Source organism: Phyllostomus hastatus, unplaced genomic scaffold, assembly GCF_019186645.2.
Source record: "Phyllostomus hastatus isolate PE091 unplaced genomic scaffold, TTU_PhHast_1.1 phas_contig_80, whole genome shotgun sequence".
Classification (NCBI taxonomy): domain Eukaryota; kingdom Metazoa; phylum Chordata; class Mammalia; order Chiroptera; family Phyllostomidae; genus Phyllostomus; species Phyllostomus hastatus.
Genome location: NW_025333960.1, coordinates 40,348,813 through 40,370,904, shown reverse-complemented (window position 1 = coordinate 40,370,904; position 22,092 = coordinate 40,348,813). Strand labels below are relative to the sequence as shown.

General features: G+C 51.4%; 1 non-coding gene and 1 pseudogene across 1 annotated transcript; one reads left to right on the top strand and one right to left on the bottom strand.

Moving 5' to 3' along the window:
• Positions 1-12: 12 nt before the first annotated feature.
• LOC123826463 lies at positions 13-139 on the bottom strand. The gene has a single exon (XR_006787043.1). It is a non-coding gene; the product is annotated as a small nucleolar RNA SNORD22 (small nucleolar RNA).
• A 10,597-nt stretch (positions 140-10,736) lies between these two features.
• On the top strand, positions 10,737-12,157 carry LOC123825975 (annotated as a pseudogene).
• The last annotated feature ends 9,935 nt before the right edge of the window (positions 12,158-22,092 follow it).

The window sequence follows — 22,092 nt, the reverse complement described above, 5'->3', positions numbered from 1 at the left end:
TTTTTTTTTTTTAAACCTCAGGCAGTTCCTTAGGGAGCCAGTTCTCACCCTCTCTCCCAGCCAGCCCCAGTGGGTTCGCCACTACTGGCTGTGGGGCCAGACCGGGGTAAGACGGGGACGCCTGCTCTTCTCACTGGCACGTCCTCGCCGTTTTTAGGTGTGCAGCCTCCTGGCATTCAGTGCTCTCACATCCTCGTGCGACCACCACCACAAACCTGAAATTAGAAATCACGTAGCTAGTGAACAGTAACCCCCGCCCCCCCCACCCCGCTGCGGCCCGGCAGCCACCAGCCTGCTCCCCGTGAATCTGACCGCTCCAGACGCCTCACGCAGGTGGAATCGCACGGCGTCTGTGCTCTCCTGACGGGCTCATCTCACTCAGCGTCCTGTCCTCCAGGTTCATCCATACTGCAGCGCGTGTGTCCGCACTTCCTTTTTTAGGGCTGAGAGCTGTTCCACCGTACGTGCAGACCGAGTCTCGTTTGTTCCGTCCCTGCTGCGTCGGCCCCGTGAACAGCACCGCCGCCACAGACACGGTGTGCAGACAGACACCTGCCCGTGGCTGGCTTCCAGCCCCTCCGGGCACAGTTCCAGAGGCGGAGCGGCTGGGCAGACGTGGGGATTCTGTCTGTGGTTGCCCTGCTGCATTCCTTCCACAGGAGCGGTGCCAGGTTACGTTGCACTCCCGTCAGCAGTGCACACGTGTTTCGGTTTTCCCACATGCTCGCCAGCACTTGCCGTCTTCTGTTTGGTTTTGGAGAGGCCAAGCCTGATGGGTGTCAGGTGGTAGATACCTCACTGCAGTTCTGAGTTGCATTTCCCTAATGACAGTGATGTGAGCATCTTTTTCTGTGCTTATCGGCCACGTGTATGTCTTTTTTTTTTGGAGAAATATATAAGTCCTCCATTTTTCAGTCGAGTTATTTTGTTATTGTCTCGTATGATTTTTTTAATATTTTGAAAACCACTTTAATTTGTGTGTTGAGTGATGTTCATAATTCATCCTGAGATAAATGTCCAAGGAGCAAAATTCCTGAACCTAGTTTTGATATTAATAAATGATATCACATTAGATAGCCCATCCCTTGAGTAAAGACAGTGCTGATTATGTATTTTAAGTCCTCAGATATGTTTGAGTGGAGACACAGCTTCCTGAAGACAGAGTCGTGTTTGTTTTACAGACCACATTCTTAAGTGGAGAATATGGGGCTGAGGAAGGGCTGGAAGTCAAGTCTCAGAAGAAGGCAGGTGACACCCCTCTTCCCCACCACCAGCGCTTCCCCGCAAAGAGCAGTGTTGCCGGTAACGTCCACTGCATGGCTGACTCGGAACGAGCCAGTGGAAAGGAGCTTTTAGAAACCGCTGCGCTTACGCGCAAGCCCAGAGGAGCCCATCAGAGTGCTGCGGGGGCCACACACAGAGACGGCCCGAGTTCTACCAGTCCGTCCAAGTTATGTCCCGTCCTCATTCTCTTCCCACACACACCCTCAACCCACTGGTTGTCAACGGGGGACGTCGGCAGTATCTGGGGACGCATCTGGTTGTCGTGACTGCAGAGGGGGTGCTGCCGGCATCCAGTGGGCAAAGGTCCAGAGGTTCCTACATCCTCCAGCGCAGAGGACAGCGCCTACGGCAAAGGCTTCTCTGGGCCAAAGCATCGAGTGCTGCGGCCGACAAACACTGCTTTAACCCTCAATCCACCGTCCCTCGTCATGTCACCTCCCGTTCTATGTTTATGTACCCACACAGGTATATGTGTATATACACACATACATTTTAACATAAAAGTATTCAGCCTTCCAAACCCCGCTGTGAATCCATATACACCAATAGGGAGGGTCCAGGGGCAGGTCAGGAAGGTGAGGTGAGTGGGAACAAGTAACACAGGTGCAGCTGCTGCCAGTTCTTTGGAGCATAAGCTCCTGGTAAACGGATGTCGTCAGTGTGCCTCTCGGGTACACCTTGTCTCCCTCTCGCCCCGTGACCTCAGGCCTGGATGCAGGTCGTCGGCCTCGCTGCCCTCCGGCACCGCTTCCAGACCAGCTGTCCCTGCCCTTCTGCAGGACCTGGGCTATTTTGAGGTCCACGCCAACCACTGATGCCAGCCTGCCACCGTCCGCATTTCCACCCACTGCCCCTCGACTGGCTCCAGCCGGGTCCTGTCCCCCGGGCACTCCACCGCCACTGCCTCCGGCACCTTTCTGTTTCCGTCACTAGATCATGTCCGAATTCTCAGAAACTGGAGTGTCCAGTTGGCCAAGGACCTCTCGGTTCCACGCCAGAACACCAGTGGCTTTGGTCATTCTGTACCGGAGCCTGCTCCCTGGGCCACACAGCAGGGACCGCCAGGGAGGCACTGGCGGACAGGAGCCCCCTCCCAGGGCGTCTCCTGGCACAGTCTTGGTATAAAGGTTTATCTCCTTCCCCCGTAAAGGTCCTGGGTAGTTTTATTGGAATGAGATCTTTTTCTATTTTATTTTCTATTCAGTTATTTCTAATGAACAGCTTCTGGATATTATGTATCCAGCCAGCTTGCTGAACCCTTGTGTTAAGTTCTAATCATATAAACAGTATTACTGCCTTAAAGAAAAAATTAAATGACAATAAGAATAATGTATAAAACCAATTCTTGCCCTTTTGGAGAGCAACTCCGTTCTGTTATAGGTTTTCTTATAAGAAGTTCTATCTTTTCCACCTTTAAGGGGGGGAAACCTTTGTAAGTCCCTCACTACGGGGAAGCAAGTGACTTAAATGTAGGATGAGAGGACACATTTTTAAAGGTGCCCGAAAAGGAACACCTTTGTAAATGAAACATAATTGAAATAAGTTTTATGAAGTAAGTGATGACTTCCTTTTCTTCTCTCCGCGGCATGTTTTGTTTTTAGAGCGAAGCCTGGATTTTCATAAATGGGATTGGCTTGCATCGGGAGCCCCCGCAGCGAGTCCAGGGGCACGCTCTCCACTAGGTGGCGCCACAGTCCTGTGCCAGCTGGGCCCTCTCTTGGCAGCACCGAGATAATTCTCTTTAGCAAAGTTGGCCTAACGGTTGGTCCTTCTCTCCTCCTGGGAATTGAGGAAGGCAGAGAAGCAGCCCACAGTGGAGAAACCTAGGGCAGCAGGGAGGGGCAAAAATTGGTCCCACCTGCTGGCTCCTGCTCCAATCCTTCTGGCCAAGGAAGCTGCCCTTTGCTCCCTGTCATTGGAAACACAGCAGAGGCAAGGCCCCAGCGCTAGGGAGCCTCAGAGCTGCTAGTAACAGACCATAGCCTGCCCCCCTCCACCATTCCCCGGCCCCCACCACGAGCACTGAGCCCCACCCCAGCCCCTGTCAGCTGAGGACACAGGAGAGACTGGGCCACCGTCTGGAGCAACAGAGCAGACGCAACAACAGTCGTGGTGCTCCCCGCACCTCACCCCTGTGGACCCTTGGAGCCCGAGGGCTCCTCCTCTTCACTCCGGAGTGTCCCCAGCTGCCCACAGACGAGGGCTGGAGGGAACTGCTTGCACCTCCCGCCTCCCTCTCATGGGCACCCGCTGCCTGGGTCCGTACCAGTGAGGCTCAGGGTGTGGGGAGCAGCCTGGACACACAGATGGAGCAAAGACAAGAGGGGGTTCTGTGTCCCGTGCCCTAGTCTTCCTCCCTGGGAAGGAACCTGGTGTGGGTCCCCCCCCCCACCCCACCCCAGTGCCTCAGGTATGAGCCTTGGTAAAGAACTAGCATGGAGGGATGGGAAGCTTTTCAGGAGCCCGGCCAGGGAGGGAGACAGGCCCTTCCGCCAGGCTCTGCAACACCCCTGCCCCCACTCGGCCACCGCGGTCCGACCCATCCGAGCGGAGGGAAGGAACAGGCCCGGCCCTCCAAAGCCAAGCTCCCGCCCGACCTCAGCACAGCCCACACGGCGCAGACACGTCGGAAGGGCCCAAAGCTGCTGTGGGAACGAGGGGCTGTGGCCGGAGGGGTCAGAGCCCGACCGTGCTTCAGACGTCCGGTTCCCCAGGAGCCTTCCAGGGACACCAGGCCAGGCGAAGTCGGAAACTGCAGGGGGAGGGGCCGGCCGGCACCGAGAGCAAAGAGCACATACGTACATGCATGTCCCGCTGAGAGAACCGTAGAGGGTCAGCAACGTAAAGTGAGGGCATGTGACGTGACACCCGAGGACACTGTGGGGCTGGCACCCAGGGCGAACCAGGCCCTCCCGGCACACACGCCAGGGCCCCGCGTGGGACGTGGGACTGGTGCCGGCCGGGCCGTGGGCCCCGTGTAGCAGGCCCGTGCTGGCGCTCTTCATGCCATTATTCATGACAAGGAAGAGAACGCCCGTGGAAGTGGGCACCGCGGGAGTTACAGAAGCGTCTGGTCACGGCTGAGGGACCATAGGAAATCTAAAGCAAAGGAACATTGAACAAGAATAGTTAGCACGTTAGCAATACATGTGTAGATATCGAATCATTATGGCATATGCCTGAAACTAACACACAATTACATGTCATTATATCTCAAAGAACATAGACAGCGAACCCCTGGCTGAAATGCACAGCGCCTAGGAGGGGTAACCATGAAGGCTGGGGCTCTGTCACTTCCACCTTCGGCGGTGCCCACTGCCTGAGCAGCAGTACTGCCCCTTCCTGCACGAATGTGGGTGCAGGCGGGTCCATACTGGGTGTCCTGTGACTGGGATCTCATCTGATTGGCCAGAAATTGGTGCCAAAGCTCAAACAGCCACTTACAGGCTGGCCAGCAACCCCTGAGGAGGCAGGGTGTGAGAACCCTGCCCAGTCTGGATGGTGTGCATTCACAATGGCTGAGTGACAGGGATGGGAGCTCCCCGCTCCTGGGGCACTGGGCCGTGAGCCATTCCTAGAAGCAGGTCCTGGCCATAGAAGCCGAGAGGGAGAAGTGAAAGGGGGAGCAGGGCACCGCCGGGATGCTGACCGCACGGCTACTGAGGCCGCTACCAGGGCTTTGTCGGCACTCTGGTTAATCCCCATCACCTGAGGTGCGCTAGCATCTCTGCTCCCCGTGCCTTGAAGGAAGGCTACCAACACACGGGACTTCCCCGTCTCAGCCTCCTGTTAGCCTCATCCAGAGCCGCCTCCTGGTGGCGCTGAGGCCACACGGATTCCAGGGTTCTCATGCCCAGCCTGGCTCTGCAGCCGGACCCCAGCTGTCTTGTTGGTGGGTGCTTGCTCTCAACAACCCAGCCGAGTGTGCTGGGAGGACTAAGAACATCTGGAGGCCTGGCCCTGCCCTCTGGCGTTGGTGGACTTGCATTCTGGGTCCTCAGAAGGATGCTCAGTGGCCACGCCACGCTGGAGTTTGCTGGCAGAGTGACTGTTCTGTGCCCCTTGCATGGGCAGGGGTCGGGGAGTTCTGCTCAGCAGAGGACCACAAGCCATCAGGGGCTGCACGATACAGCTCTGTTGTGTGTGCCCCTGAGAAAGAAACGGAGCCCTGACGGGAGGGTCTTTTCAGAGACTTCTCCGTGACACCAGGACGTGCAGGGGCCCGCCCCGTGTTCTGGGGACAGGTAACAAAGCCGTGAGGGACAGCATGGAGACTCCACACTGAGTGTCGGAACCACATGCTCCTCCTCGCACAGGTTTGCGATCTCAGCTCACATGACTAATGTGGTCCCCGAGAAACCCCAAAAGCACACAGGGCAAGAACTGCACATGGTCCCTAGGGGCCCAACAGAAGCGACCGCAGCCCCCCGTGGGAGGTGAGACACACTCCGCCTTCAGAGACGCTGACAGAACGAGCCGCTCAGAGCATCCGCGCTCTGCGGCAGCTTTCATTTTGTAAAGCATCAGAAAGCACACTCACACACACACAAAAGTACCAACCATTTAAACGGCTTGAGTGTCTCTGAACATGACCGACCACTGAGCAGCCCCTCAGGTCTTCCAGGGCCACCAGTGTCCTTACGACAAGTAGGGGGCAGCTGTGCAGGCAGGAGGCAGAGGGAGGAGTTTCTTCCTTGAATAGATGCAAGGACGGAAACTTCTCTGTATGTTTCCTTCCCATAAAGAGGCCAGAGGAGGTGAGAGAAAGGTGAGCACGTGGCACAAGGACAGACAAGGACGGAGGCCAGCTGATCAGGCAGAGAAGGGCGAGGTGCGGGCAGACGTCCGCTGCCTGCCCGAGGCTGAGGGCAGGGGCATGGGGCCGTGTGGAGTGCGCACCACCCCCCGCCCCGATGCTTCTGAAAGGGGCTCCTGAGCTTCTCAGACAGGTAGGGGACATGCAGCTCCCTGGAGGGATCATATCCTACCTGGAAACCCATGGGAAAAGACCTGAAAGGATTTAAATGCAAGATGGGAGAGAGTCACACCTGTGTGGTCTGGACCACGTGAGTCAGCGGCAAGGGAAGCCAGGACAAGCTGAGCGCTGAGGAAGAGTGTGCTTGTTTGTTTGTCTGTTTGTCTGTTTGTCCGTTTGTCTTGCTCTGTTTTGCCTTTGAAGAAGTTTTCATGGAGAAGGTGGGCCAGATCTGACATGGGCCTTCAAGGGTTAGAGTGGTGCAGGTGGCCACGGTAACTGAATTATCTCCTGCCTGGGATGCTGTGCCCCATGCGGCAGCTGCAGGCTTCTCAGGCGGCCGCCCACCGCACCCCGGCCCGGGGTGGGTGAGGCCTTCCCCACTGTCCCTGCGCAGCTTCAGGCTGGAGCCCCCAGGCTGCCCGCCCCCCAGGCTGCCCGCCCCCCCGGGCTGCCCATCTGCAGCGGATTCAGGTCTCAGCAGCCATTCCCTCCCAGCTCCAGTCCAGGGGAAGCACTCATGACCTGAGCGCTGGCCCTAGGGAGACCCAGGGGCGGAGAGAGAACACCCCCAAACCCACAGGCCCAGTGATGGCAGGCCCGGGGCGCACCGTGGCACCCAGGCCCCGCCGGGAGCCAACTCAGCCCAGCCTTCTCTCTCCAGCGCTGAATCCGACCCTCCCTCTCCGAACACCTGTCAGGCCTTACACCCCAAGTGCTTGGTGAGCATCTTCAAGTGACAATAAAGACAGGGAGAAGGGTAGTTATCAGTAACATTCCTATGAGTTAATCCTAAAGAAAGGAAAAAACAGCGCACAGAGACACAGAGGCTGTGCCTGGCCAACAAGAGCGCATCAGAGACGCCCTTTGCTGTCCACATGAAATCCCATCACTAGGAGCCTGGAAGGCCTAACCCCCTCCCACCCAGGGCCCTCCCTGTGTTAACTGAAAACCCTGCCCGTGGGACAGCTGAGATGGCGAGAAAGCAGGTCCCCTGAGGTGCCAGCTGCAGGCAGGGCGGTCCCCGTGAGGAATGCCGTTGCTGATTGGCAGAGTGCCGTTCCATCTCTTCCTCTTGGTGTTTCGCAAATTCTCTTATCTCACCCCTGACCTTCCAGGATGCCTTTTACAGCTGAGCAACGTGCGCTGAAGTACAGCGCCGGGGGTTCCTAGAAGGAATCTACAGAGACCTCACTCTTAAAACTGTCCAAGACTCTCCCCCGCAAATATTCCAACCTTGGGCCCCCTGAGGTCAGCGCAGCCTGATCTCAGACTTCTGGCGTAAAGAACTTCAGTGAGGCCTGCTTCCACGGAAGGCTGGCCCTGCCCTTCCCGGGAAAGTCAGCCTGTTTCCATTCAGCCTGGGGAAGCCTGAGTTCCTGCTGTTGCTCTGTGTGGTCGCTCACTCAGGGGGTGTCGCCTTCTGAGCTTGGGGCATCCTGAGCAGCTGTGTTAAGAGCCCCTGAAGCAGCCCCACCTCAACCTGCTCCAGGGCCCCAGACAGCAGAGGGTTTGCCGTTACCACAAGGCCACCCCCCTGGGGGCCTGGGGAGACTTCAGGAGGGGCGTGGGAGATCTGTTCTCCGTGAAGGCAGAATGGGGAAAGGAAACGCTGGGCCTTGGGTTTCCTTGATGGAAGGGGGGTTGAGAGATGAAGAGAGATGAGAGGAGAAGGGGGGGAGGAAGGGGCTGAGCACAGCAAGGAGTGGAGAAAGGGAAGGAGGGTCCAGGCAAGGTGAGGCGAAAAGGGCCCCAGGGCCGAAGAGCCTCCCGCACCTGCCTCCCTGCCTGCCCGGGCTGCTTCGCCAGGACGCGCCTTTCACTCACACTGGGGTCCCCTCCGCCACCTCCCAGGGGCAGGCTCTTCTCACTGCACCCTCAGTGCCCACCTGGCACACTGCCCCCTCAGTGGCTGGGTGCTTCTGCCAGCAAGGAACCAGGGAAACTGGGAGTCCACTCAGGGAGTGCTTCCTCGGGGCTCACGTCACCGGTGAACCTTAGCGATGGTCTGAACTGCCACCTCTGTTTACCCATGAGGGGTTCCCATCTTTGACCCAGAGGGTCAAGTCTTCACCCTCAAAATAATGGCACGGCTGGAACCGGAATGCTGACCTCCCAGCCCCTTCCCTGGCCACCGGGGGCCGCCTGTTCCCTGCTACGGCTATTCTACCCAGCTCTGCCCTCCGGGGCCTCCCCAAGCTCTGACAGTGGTGTGCCATCTGTCAGCATTTATCCACCCAGGGTCCCACTGGTCCAGGCCCCAGAAGCTGTGGTGACCATGGGCTGCCCCTGCTACTCTGCCCCAGGTGTGTATTTGCACAGTGAGGACCTTCTTGGAGGCCCAGTGGCCTCAATCCAAAGATTCTTTCTAACAGTAGAATTCTGGGGTGCATACAAAGGAGTTCCCATCAGACTGTCAGCTGATTTCTCAGAAGAGACCATACAGGCAAGAAGGGGCTGGAAAGAAATATTCCAAGTCATGAAAGACAAGGACCTACATCCCAGATTGCTCTATCCAGCAAAGCTCTCATTTAGAATAGAAGGGCAGATAAAGTGCTTCTCAGATAAGGTCAAGTTAAAGGAGTTCATCATCACCAAGCCCTTATTTTATGAAATGCTAAAGGGACTTATCTAAGAAAAGAAGATAAAGAAAAAACATGTATAGTAAAAGGACAGCAAACTCACAATTATGAACAACCACACCTAAAGCAAAACCAAAAGAAACTAAGCAAACAACTAGAACAGGAACAGAACCACAGAAATGGAGATCACACGGAGGGCTAGCAGCAGGGGAGTGGGAGGAACAAGAGGGGGAAAAGGTACAGAGAATAAGTAGCATAGATTGTAGGTTGAAAATAGACAGGGGGAGGGTAAGGATAGTATGGGAAATGTAGAAGCTAAAGAACTTGTAAGTATGACACAAGGACATGAACTAAAGGGGGGGAATGTGGGTGGGAGAGGGTGTGCAGGGTGGAGGGGAGTGAAGGGGGGAAATGGGACAACTGTAATAGCATAATCAATAAAATATATTTTTAAAAAATGGGGAAAAAAAAGAATTCCAGGCACTCAGATGAAAACGTTTCAGTCAACAGAGGCTTCAGGCTCCTTCCGGTCCTCCTGCCTGAGCTCAGGGCTCCCCGCAGCCAGATACCACAGAGGGAGTCCCTCGTCTCTCTCCCAGCCATGGGCCGCTGGTCAACAAGACAGCGCCAGACCCATGGTACGAGCATGTGTGAGTGTGTTTGCATGCGTGTGTGCGCGTGTTTAGGGAGCCCACGTGGGCAGGGCTAAGAGCTCCGCCATCCTGGTCGTGGGAGGCTGCTCCACTTCCCCTCCCCCCACCTCGGACCGCCAAGCCTGTAAGAGGCTCTCTGGGCAACACAGGGGACCAGAACCGGAGGCCTGTGAGGACGCTGCTGCAGCAGTTTGGGTAGAGCCACAACCACCTGCTTCCTGACCACATTGCACCCTGATTTCTAAAGTGGAGCCTCCCCCAGCGGCCCCTGATGGGTTGACTCAGGTATCCCAGTGAGGCACCTGAAGAGGAAATGGCTTTACAGGTGCGAGAAAAAGAAAAACAAGCATTTGCACAAAAACAATAGCTGACTTTTACTGAAGCCCTACTCTGGCAGACTTCCCAAGTGGCCACCGTGTGGGGCGGGTACGATTATTATCGTCCCACCTGGTTAATCTAAATCGAAATTATCTCCATTTTACAGAAAAGGAACAAGAGACAGAGAGTGGCAGGAACTTGCCAAACATCACAGAGCTCGTGGGTGGTGGAGGCAGGATTTGAACACGCAGCCAGACTGGCCACCAAGCTACCACTGTCGCCAGATCTTGCACCCGGCACAGTGACCTACGCCCACCATTCAGCCCCTGCCTTCGTCCCAGACAGCCTGTCCTCCATAGCACCCCAAACCCTCCGCCCCCAGGAGCCTCTCCTCCCCCAGACATGGCGCCGCACAGTCGATGGAAAGGTCGGTTCCGTCTCTAGTCAGATCGTAAACCCCTGACAGCTGGAGGCCATCCCGTGCTCACCGAGACCGGAAGGCCTGGGTTTCCCGGACAAACCTGATCCCAAATAAGCTGGGCCGTTATTAAGTCCTGCACACAGGGGGGCCCACACGGGGGGCCCACACAGTCTCACCAGATGCTCCCCCCAACCTCGCAGCAGCTCGTGGGCTGAAATAAGGGCTGGGGTTTCCTGCCAAACTCCGTTTGAGAAATACCAAGTTCAAGTTATAGGTGTGTTAACAGTGGGGTTGCTCAGAGCCCTTAAGAGCCTACATGCTCAAGGATCATCTGTTGCATAAGAGGATGAGATACTGTGCAGATTCGGAAACTTCCCAAAGGGATGTGACTGGTGGTCAGATCGCAGGCCATGGTCCAAGGGCTTCAGGCTCCCGGAGAAGCTGACCCAGGACCAAGGCCTCGTACAACGCGGGCACACAAGAAACAGTCAGAGGTAGCGAGGATGACGATGGTGGCGATGACGACGGTGAGCTCATCTGTTTAGCAGATGTTTTTCTCTCTTAGTTACACATTTCGCTGGTGGGTGGCTGGGCTGGCAGATGTGATTCAACTTACTAGGACAGCACTTTTTTCAACAGTTGTGCAGACTCAGCTCTGTGCTCAGGGCACTTTCCCGGGCCCGATCTCGCCCGGTCTTCAGAGCAACGCTGTGAGGTGAGCGGGCGGGGTATCAGCGGGATGCCACTTCTCGCTAGTTGCTTACCCTCTGCAAGCCTCAGTTTCATCATCTGTAAAATGGGAGAATACACCTACTCCCGCAGAAGCGCTTTGAGGACTGAATAAGATAAAATGGGAAAGGAAGGCACAGGAAAACACTAACCAAATCTAAATTGAAATCATCTCCATTTTACAAATGATAAAACCGAGGCTAGAGTTCAAGTGCCCACAGGTTGCTCCCCCTTCTTGTAACCCCCAAAACACGGGGCTGCTGAACCAAACATACTTTGTGACTGATGTTCATTTGCCCGTCTCACTCTTGATTCAAACATCCGAGTCAGTGGCTAAGTTAGACAATGCTGACACTGGGATGAAAACACCAGATTTCTATCGTCTTCTAAGATAATTCAGTGGAGAGGCAGTGGGTTGAGTTCACCAATAGATACAAGTCACTAATTCTCTGAGTATCAGAAACCTTCACAGGCCTTTGCCAAGACAGTGAGTTCAGTTCTCCGCCAGCGATCCAGGGCCCGCCGCGCCTCCTCTGCCCACACGCCTTCTGAGGATGCTCTCAGGAAAGGCCCTGGAACTCACGTGAAGTAGCGGCGATATATGCAAGCATAGGCACTGGGGGGATCGTGTGCTTTCACAGAGTCGAAAGAGCAGAATGAAGGACTCCATAAAAATGTGTATTGAGCCCTTGCCCCAGTTGCTGCGAAGATGCTCGGTCCTTCCGAGGAAGCTAAGGCCGAGTTGGAGTGAGGCCCTCACTTCACCCGGTGACCAGCACCACTGCCGGCAGCGCTCTCCCAGCTTTTGCCTACACTGTGGCCTCTGTCTCAGCTCACCTGCATCTACTCAGCCCTTATCCTGCACGACGATGACGTGATGGTGACGGAGGATAAGATCAATGCCCTCATTAAAGCAGCTGGCATAAATGTTGAACCTTTCTGGCCAGGTCTGTTTGCAAAGGCTCTGGCCAATGTCAACATTGGAAGCCTCATCTGCAATGCAGGGGCCGGTGACCCGCCCCAGCAGCTAGTGCGGCACCAGCAGGAGGTCCTGCCCCCTCAACTGCTGCTGCTCCAGCTGAGGAGAAGAAAGTGGAGGCAAAGAAAGAAGAATATGAGGAGTCTGATGATGACATGGGCTTTGGACTATTTGACTAAACCTCTTTTGTAACACAGTCAATAAAAATCGGAACTTAAAAAAAATCTGTATTGAACCGAAGTTAAAAACTAATTTAAAAAGATAACGTTGGCTAGAAGTCAGAACGGTGGTTGTCGGGGGAAGTTGGCCGGAAGGGAACACGAGGGAACCTGCTGGAGTGGTGGGTGTGTTCTACCTTTCGTTCACGGTGGTGACTATTACCACAGGTGTGTACGACGGTTGGAACTCATCAAACTGGACACTAAAGTTTGGGTGTGTTATTATGTGTAATTATACCTCAATAAAAGAAGAGTATTGAAACAAAGCCCACTTTTTACAATAGCCACAAGAATATAAAGACGAAATCTAACTGAAACTGTGTGATATTTTAATGGAGAAAAGGATAAAACAATGTTAAGAGAGGCAGGAAAACTTAAATAGATATGCCAAGCTCATGGATGGGGTGATCCAATATTATAAAGTCATCAATTTTGCCTAAATTAGTTTACGAATTTATTATGATGCCAATCAAAATCCTGACTTGGTACACTATCATGAACATTTATGCATAAAGCAAAGAGCCAAGGTAAGTCGAGGCAATTCTGGAGAACAAGGCAGGAGAGACCGGCACAGCTGTAGCACGAGACTTACTTAAAAGCTGTGGTGACTGGGACAGGGTGGCGTCAACTCAGCATCAGTCTTCAGGAAAGAGACAGCCCAGTAACAGTAGGGAGGCCTGTCGTGTGTGTGACACAGGGCTCTGCGGATCAGCGGGGAGGGGATGGTGCAAGGGAAGTCACTTATCTTTACGAGGGGGGAAAAATGATGTTGCCAATTCATACCAGTCACACAACCCACCCCGTGGACTGGAGATCTAAACGTCAAACAGAAACTTCAGAGTAAAACATAGAAGACCACCCTCCTGAATTCTCAGGAGAAAGGGTTTCTCCAGACAAAAAACGAGGGCAGGCCCGCCGCCAGGCAGGCGGGATAGACGGCCGGGGCGCTGCCAGCATTGCAGCCCGGGGCTGGAGAAGGGAGAGGCCCCCCTGGGGGCGCCGGTCTCCCGGCTCCAAACGGTCGTTTCTCCCTGCACACCCAACTCCACTGCATGGCCCCAGAGCACTTCAGACAACCGACACTGGTTCTTCTAAGGCAGCTGGTGATGGAAACAGTCCAAAGCGGGAGTCCAATGTCAGCGAAGTCAGCTTTGGAGTCTTCGGCTTCTCTGCCGGCAGTTTTGACCCCCTGGGCGGCCCGTCGTTCAGAGACCAGGCGTCCACTGAGACTCCCACTCTGCTGGCTACGGCTCCCCGCCCCCACCCCCCTCCGCCACAGGCCCCGCTTCTGGCCTTGGGTAGGTCACGTGATCTCTCTCTGCAGCTGCATCTATCTATATCAGAGAGTGATCAGGGGATTAATGTGTCAGTGGGCGGAAAAGCACTTTCCTGGTGTAAAACGCCCTTCAGCCGTGGGAGAGAATTTCCAAGAACCAAAGCCTTGACTTAAGGTTAACTTCTGAAGAATTCGGGCATCAGCTCTTAGGCCAGAGAATTCTTTGGGGCCCGGATGGATAGGAGGCTCCGCGGGGGCCTCTTGGAGTTTCACCAGAGGGATCCACCCAGAGATGCAGGACCGCCCGGGGTTGACACCGAGGGTTGCCATCACGGGTGGGCACTGATGCCCCAGCGCCGGGTGCAGACGGGGGATGTTAGCTTCCTTCCTGTCACCCACGACAACCAGGTCCCTTTTCTGCTCTCTTCCCGGTAACTCGTGAATGTGTTTGCTGCCTCTCACTGCCACACACGTGCATGCACTCGTCACTTAGAAGGGTTCGATTATGATGTAGTCAGATTACGAGACTTCACCATTTTTGTTTTTGTTTTATTTGTGTGTTCACACGTGTGTGTTTGTAGAAGGATTTCCCTTCCCCCAAGATCGTCGATATATTTCATATTTTTCTAATGTATTTATAGCACTCTAAAATGGTTTTGCTCTTTATCCATCGCTCATTTATTTTCAGGCCCACTATGAGGTAGGGCTACAGCTTTTTTCCCCTCATGAATAACCAACTATCCCAACACTAAATCAGATTTCCTGAAATGATACTTTTTAATCAAATATTGGATTCCCACATGCATACAACTTTGTTTGTGGGCTTTCCACTCTTCCACAGAACCAACCGTCTATTTCTGTACTGATACAATGATTTGTCTTTTATATATTTTCATGCGTTTGTAGCTCACTGTTCTTTCTTTAAATTGACTTAGCTATTATTGTGTAATTATCTCTTCACAAAACTCAGAATAAATTATCATCATATTAAATTTTGAATCAAGCCTCCCAGAATTTACTAACCTAGTTATGTTTTCCCCCAAACAAAAGCCAATACATTTATTCTTCTTCAGATTTCAGAAACTTTTATTAAGTATTCTTATTTTTAATGACCCTATATGCATTTACATGGGCTCAATTAGAATCTGTTCTCCTTGTTAACAGGATACAATCGGACAAGTCCTTAGGCTGGCTTCTTAGCCGAGAGAGACTTTTCAAGATCTCCTCTTAGACTCCTCATTACCAGACAATTCTAGAACTAGGGTTGATTTTATAGAACCAGTGAAGGACTGTGGATGTTACCAAACTTGGACTGGAATGTCACAGTTGAGATTAGGCACAGAATCACTGTCCTCGCTGCCACTGTGCAAACCACCAAGCCAAACAGAGTAAGACGAGACTCGTTTTACAAACCAGTTAGGAATGACTATGAGACCTTATGTTTCAGTGGAAAACTACGGTGGACCCCTCTTCGGATTCTAGTCCTGCTCACTCTCTCCGAGCTTTTGTCACCTGCACAGACGCTGCAGGGAAACCAGCCCAGCAGACCGTGGACGAAGACGCTCCATGCCTGTGACTGTGTGGGCCACGCAGGAGAGTTCACCGCAACACCCGATGACATTGTTACAGGGTGCAGCCAAGAGGGGGGACCCCAAATGGGCATTTGAAATGGGGTCCAGAACTTAAGGTGTCCAGGAGATTTTAAGATGTCTCCAACCCCCCACCCCAGGGTGTGGGTTGGGGGAAGGGACAAATGGAGCAGGGCCATTGAGAGCTGTTTTGCATAGCAACAGCCTTGCAGCTAAGCTCTGGCGTGGTCATTTAACATATCTATAGCCTTTGGCTGGTCGCTTAGATATGTTAAATAGCTGTGGCCTTGCCCTGAGCCAGGGGAATGGAAGTAACTTCCCCACCAAGACGTAACTGGGGGGGGGGGGGTAGGCAGGTCCCCTGAGTTACAGCGCCTGTGTGGGAGCTTGAAGATGATTGACTCCAGGACATGGGGCCACGCCTGCCCAGACTCAAGATGGCAGCCCAGTAAAGCTGGAAGGATACAGTTCTGGCCTGTGAAGCCGAGTGTGGGAGGAGTCAGAAATGAGGCTGCAGAGGAAGATTGCCTGCGAGGATTTAAAACCCAGACGTGGCGGCCATTGAGGGGAGAACCATGCTGCTTTAGGAAGGAGAGCCAAGCGCAGCCCTGAGAGGGAGAGAACCATGTGGCTGTGGAGGTGCAGAGAGGATCACAGCCAGTGGAGAGAGAGCCACACAGCTTTAGCAGAGTGGAGACTCCCGCAGCCCTGAGGGGGAGAACCACGCGGCTTTGGCAGAGTGGAGACTCCCGTGGCCCTGGGAGAGAGGAGTATGTGCCTGTGCCAGAGTGGGGACCCCCACAGCTTTAGAAGGGGGAACCACCACCTGGTTTTAGCAGAGATCCTGGCGATTCAGCCGAGGGTGCCGGGAACCCAGGGAGGTCTCCCAGTCGAGATGGAGGACTAACTAAGAACCAGAGGATTGCCTGAGCCATGGACTTCTATTTCCTTTCCTGAGATACGGTACTCTGGACTGGGCAAAGGGGGAAGGAAGGAAGGACTGTGTCTGTTTGTGGGTGTTTTAAGGGACTTTAGGATTTTTGATAAAGACATTAGGTCCCTACTGTAAGTTAGTATAGCATTAAATAAACATTTCCTTTCCTTTTCACAAATCTCTGGCATTGAGAGACGTCTTTCCTAGGGCGGTGGACATAACGGACCCGGGGCTTCTTTCAGTAATAGTATATTGTCCCAGGCCCCCCCTCCTGTTTGTTCTGTAACAACATCACAAACAGTTGAACCGCAAGCCAGGAAAGCCCATCGGATGGACAGTACCATCCCTACTCCACCATTTAAACATGCAGCCGTAACTGAACAACAAGGAAAGAACATGCTTTTGACTCAAATCTAGAAATTTTTCCCAACTGGCTGCCCTCCAAACTCAGAAAATATGCTTATAATTTGCTCCCATGATTAACATTTGTTTTTCTTGTTTCCATAGCAATGCCTCTGATTTAATTAGCCGATTGTTCAGACCATACAGAGACCTAAATTAGGTGGGAGCTCACCTGCAGCCCTGCCTCCTGAAGGAGAACGTCCTCGTGCTCATCCTGCCTAAGCAATCGTGAGGCTGCGTGCTTGCTATTGCCTCGGGTTGTGCCTATGTAACTAACTCATCAAAAATGAAAACCGATTAATTACACATTACCCAAAGAAATGTAGACTCACTCAGCAAAGTAAAGCCTGCATCCAATTATAGCTCATTTGATTTCTTTAGTTGATTAAATCTTGGCTTCTGGGAATCCCTGCTCTGGGGAATTTTTCAGTCCTGGGCTGTTATGCTCATCATATTAACCACTCTGAGGCACCATATTCTCTTGAGGGGTTTAAATGCCTTTCAGCAGACACTCACGCACCAAGTGATATCCATCAGGATGAGAAAACTTGAGGAACTCAGTGATCTGACCTCCCACGTCGATGATGGCGATGCAACTGTTGGCGCCTGCACGGCCCTCCGCATGCTGGCAGCTCAACTAGCAGGAACAGAACTTACGATCGTTCGCCCAGCTGCACCAACAGTGGTCACCAAGACTGATGCTATGCCAGTTGGTTCTACTCTCAGCCAATAGGGAGAATGACCAAGAGGGGAGAAGTGTTCAAATTAAATCGAAAATGGAGACCAGATTTCAAAATCCCCTGAGCAGACAAGACCACTCAGTGAAACTTAATTTAGCTTATTTTGCAAAACAAGGGGAACTTAACTTGGGCCACTTCCTGTACTTGCCTAACAATTACTTAAAAATGTAAGACGCCTTCCCCAAAGTGGTAGAAAATAACCGTTTTTAACCAATCTCTTGCCATCTGGACGCCCTCAGAATAACCGAGCACGTGAAGCTTAAGCAACTTCCTCACTTTCACTTTATCAGCCATCCTCTGACGTCATGCCTTGGAGCTCCATGTCAGCCTTTGAATTTAAAAGCTCCATGTCAGTCTTTGTTACTAAATTTAAAATAAGCACAGTTCACAAAAACACACACACAAAAAAAACTCTTTGTTAGTAAACTGTTCTTAAGTATACACTCAATTCTCACTAAGTACTGCTTATGGATTTGGTGGGTTTCATTTATCTATTTCTGGATTTTTGACGCATGTTGATCCCAGTCGTCTCCTTGCTTGGACATTCACACTGTGACCCACAAGTCGGCACTTCTGTCCCTGAGCCTCCCCAGCCCTGATTTCCCAGCTGCCCTGCAGACAGCTCCCCCTGCACGTCCCAGAAGCCCTTCGAATTCAAAGTGTCCCGGACAACACCTGGGTGGTCCCAGGAAAGAGACCGTATTGGACTGATTCCCCATACTATACGCCAGAGTGAATTCCAGACGGGTGAAAGGTCTGTGTTTAAAGAGCAAAGTCGTGCAAGTGTTTGAGCAAAGACTAAACGTGCAAGACTGAAGGTGCATGCCCTTCGGTGGGTATCATCTATACCAGTGAATCTGCAGGCACGTTCTGGCTAAACTGTTAAACTTAGGAAACAAAATATATGTATTTGTTTATTTTTCACTGGCAGGACAAAAAGAAATTCACTTACGAGGAGGAAAATAAAGCAAGCTTCAGATGTCTTTCCGGCAGAATCCGTGAAGCGCCAGGACAGAGGAGAGATGTCTACACGGAAAGCAGCCTATGATCCGCGTGGACTCGACCCAGCCCAGCCGCACCGTAAGTAGAAAGGCCTGAGCTCATATTTTCAGACACGAAAGGACTCAGGAAGTACAGCATCTCTGAGTCCTTTCAAAACATCCGCTCGATGCTGAAATCTCACGCAGTAAAGGATGGATCAAAACAGAGAGCCCTGTTGTCCTAAAGCCACAGAAATGGGGCTGGCGGGGAGCACAAAACTCACGTCGATATTGGAGCGCTATTAACCATCCTAGAGAATCACGGCTGCAGAATGCAAACGAACACTCTGACGGAGTTAAAATAATACAAGCATCAGAACTGGGAGGAAGGGGAGAGTAGAACAGAGGATATATCTCAGTGTCAGTCCCTCATTTTTCCTAGCAAGCCACCACTCAATTCTGTCTACAAGGAAACTCACATTTTTTTAAAAACCCACAATGATTCCAACCTCTTATATTCCCTTAAATTTATTGGCATTTTCTAGGAAAATATTTCCCTTTTAGAGAAGAAATGTACCTGAAGTCATTTGACCTAAGCATATATTTCTGTTAAATTGATTTAAAATGAAATACAGTATTTATTTTTTATAATGTCACATACAGAATGATGCCACCCTTCTACAGTTGTCTGCACCTGGTTTAGTGTCTCTGGCTTCATCTCTCTGCCTTCCGGTCTGTCTCTGCCTAGACCCTCCCTTCTGTACGGGCGCAGGGCACTGTCTGGGAGGATACCGACCAAACGTTATTTTTAGGTAGCAGAATTTTTGGTAATTTGTGGCTTTCTCTTTTATTCTTTCCTGCATTTTCTAATTTTTTTATAATAAGCATGTGCAGTTTATATTAAAATAATGACATAAAATAAAGGGATAGATGAAGAATTACCAAACAGATACACTAAAAAAAATTAAAAAGGCAGGTAGATAGAGCAGCTAACATCAGACAAAGTGACAAAGTGGAATTTAAAGTAAAAGGTATTAATCAGAGTGATAAGAGACATAACAGGGAAAAGTTACAGTTTGAAGAAAATGCAACAGCTGTACATTTTGGTGTTCCAAACAATACAATTATAAGATACCTAAAACAAAAACTACTACAAATACAAGAAGGGCTTAATTTAAAGCATGAACACACACACACAATATAGTGAAATACTTAAATATACCTACTTCTAAATTTGACAAATCGAGTGAAATGAAAATAAATGACACAGAAATCTGAATATGACAACCAACAAGCCTGATTTAGTGCGAACACAGAATTCTGTGTCTTGATAATGGAAAAGAAACACTATTTTATTTTGCCCCCAGAATCTTTATAAAAATTATTCTATAAAATAATTTAATAAATATTATCATATATTTGGCTCAGAAGAAAACCTCAATAAAAAAATGAAGTGTGGAGGTTTATAAGTCAAATTTCCTGAGCATAAGGAAATAAAATTTAAAATACACGATAAGAACATACCTTAAAAAGTCTTAAGAACTTAGAATGAAGAAGCACTCCCCTAAATACCTCCTACATCAGAGAAATTCAAATTTTAAATTTTCTAGAAAACAACGAAAAGAGGTATACGTGAGTGGATAAGTAATTGAAGGAAGGAAGGAGGGAGGGAGGGAGGAAGCGAGAGGGGGGAGGGAAGAGGAATGAACCTCACTAAACGTGTTTTGCTCATTTGAAAGAGCCATCGATTGGATGCCAGTTGGTAAAACCACACCGTGAGCCAGCAGGCCCAGGCCGACGTCTGGGACCATTCTGGCAAGTCATTTCTCCCTCTGGACCTCAGCCTCTGCTTCCAAAACGATGCGTTCACCCAGATGATGTCTAGGGTCTCTGCTGATCTGTTCCACTTGGCTCATACAACATTTTTTAAATGTTCCAATCCGCTACCCATGTTTGTATATTGGGAGATCTGACATGCAAATCCAATCTCTGCTTTCTTTTAAAAACCAGAGGATTAAGTGACATTCCCGAATCTGTGTCAAGGCCGCCCCTCAGAAGGGGGCACACTCTCCCGTTACTGTGAGCCCCCCTCCCCCAGCTTCACCGTCACCTGCCTGGCCCCGTCCCTCTGGGGCTCCCGGCACCTGAGCAGAAGAAAGAAAAGGGCTGTATAATAATATCTGTGGTCACTCTCTCTGGGGAAACCCCAAGACTCACATGTTTTCATTTTTTAAGTCTTCCCCTTATAGTAAATTTTGGGTCCAGGGAGAGTAGAACATAAACCCCACCTTCTAATGTAATGCCTCATTTTTGTTCTTCATAAAATTTTTCATCCAGACACTGTTTACGCAATCCAAACTGTTCCCAAGAAAACAGGATCAGAAGCGGGAGAAAATCCCCGCCCCCAGACCCGCAGTGCTGGTTCCAGGCACCACACCCTCCTTATCAGTCTGGATGCCCCGCCGGTCAGGGTGCCTGGGCTGGGCATGCCTTCTGGTTGAGGGCTTACTGTGGTTTGGCTGAGTTGCATGTGTAACACTTTCATTCTAAAAAAAATCGTTTTTCTGTGTAAGGGAGTAGGAGGAAAGTATGGACAAATGGCCAGAAGATGAAAAAAAGATCCTGAATTTCCACATAAATGACAATCTTTGGTCTTCTTAGAGCAGCCTACTCCAGGAAGCTCCTCCTAGTTTCTAAGGTGGTTGCTCTTCAGTAGTGAATGGAATGACCTTTCTTTTCTCCTCTTAATAAGTCAACATTTCCTTTGCATCCCTTTAACTGGCCTACCTGCCTTGGCCTCCTTGCCCACTGTGGCTGTGCCCGGAGAACCCCGTTCGGGCACATACGGAAGGGCAGGGGCGAACCGAGGAAGGACGGTTCCTCAGACTTGGTAAATGAGAACAGGGTCCAGGAAGAACTACTGTGACCGTCCTCCTAACCCTTCTCTCCACCCTCACAGTGTGCGGGCGAGCCTGTACGCTGAGCAATCCTGTGTGGGCAGTCCGTAGCTTGCGATCGTGCTGCTCCCCACTCAGCAGCATGTGCTGAGTGTGTCTCGCTAGGAGGAACCGAAGACCTGCACAAACGGTGTCCCTGAGCACAGGCGCGATCTAGACCGTTGGCTTCCTGATTGGCAGTGCCGACTGACAACCCCGACGGGGTGAGACTGCCTGACTTCTCGAGGCCTTCGCTACATTAGGTTTTATTGTTCTGTTTGCTCTTTGCCACTCTAAGGCTGACAAAATGAATTTTAAAATTGAAGTAAAGATTTGCCTTTCTCCGATTAACATTAGTAGAGAACTACAATTGTCCTTTCATGGTTATTGGTCGATTGTATCTCCTCTTCCATGAATTACACAGTCCTGTCCTCCGTCAGTTTTTCAAATGCGGTATTATGATGCAATGTACGATAATGTCACGTGCCCTAGAGCACCTGGGAGCCCCACGCCCCTTCCCCCGCCTCACCCTACACATCTCTTCCAGCTGGCTGTTCCTGAGTTATATACTGCCTTCTATAGTAAACCAGTGATCTAATAAGTAAAATGTGTTTCCCAGCTCTGGAAGCTGCTCTGGGAAATTAATGGAGCCCAAGGAAGGGGTCTGTGGAACCTCTGATTTGTAGCCAGTAGATCAGAAACACAGGAGCCCAGTGGACTTGCGCCTGGCCCCTGAGGTGAGGTGGGTGGGGCGCCTTGCAGGACTGAGCCCCTAACCTGTGGGGTCTGGTGTCACCTCCAGGGAGACAGCGTCAGAATCAGGTTACATTGCAGAACAACCAGCTGGGGTCAGAGCATTTCTTGCTAATGTGGAACAAAAGACAAAAATTAGAAATAGCTCTTTTTTAATTAAAAAAAAAAAGCTAGGAATACCACTGGGATAAAGGGCCCAACAAAGTCTAATTTGCTCCCCTCACCTATCTAGTCTTCTGGAAATGTCATGGGAAGACATATGTTTTGAATGTCTAAGTTAGAACAAGGAAGGATGAAGAATAACCAAAATACCAGAAAACCAG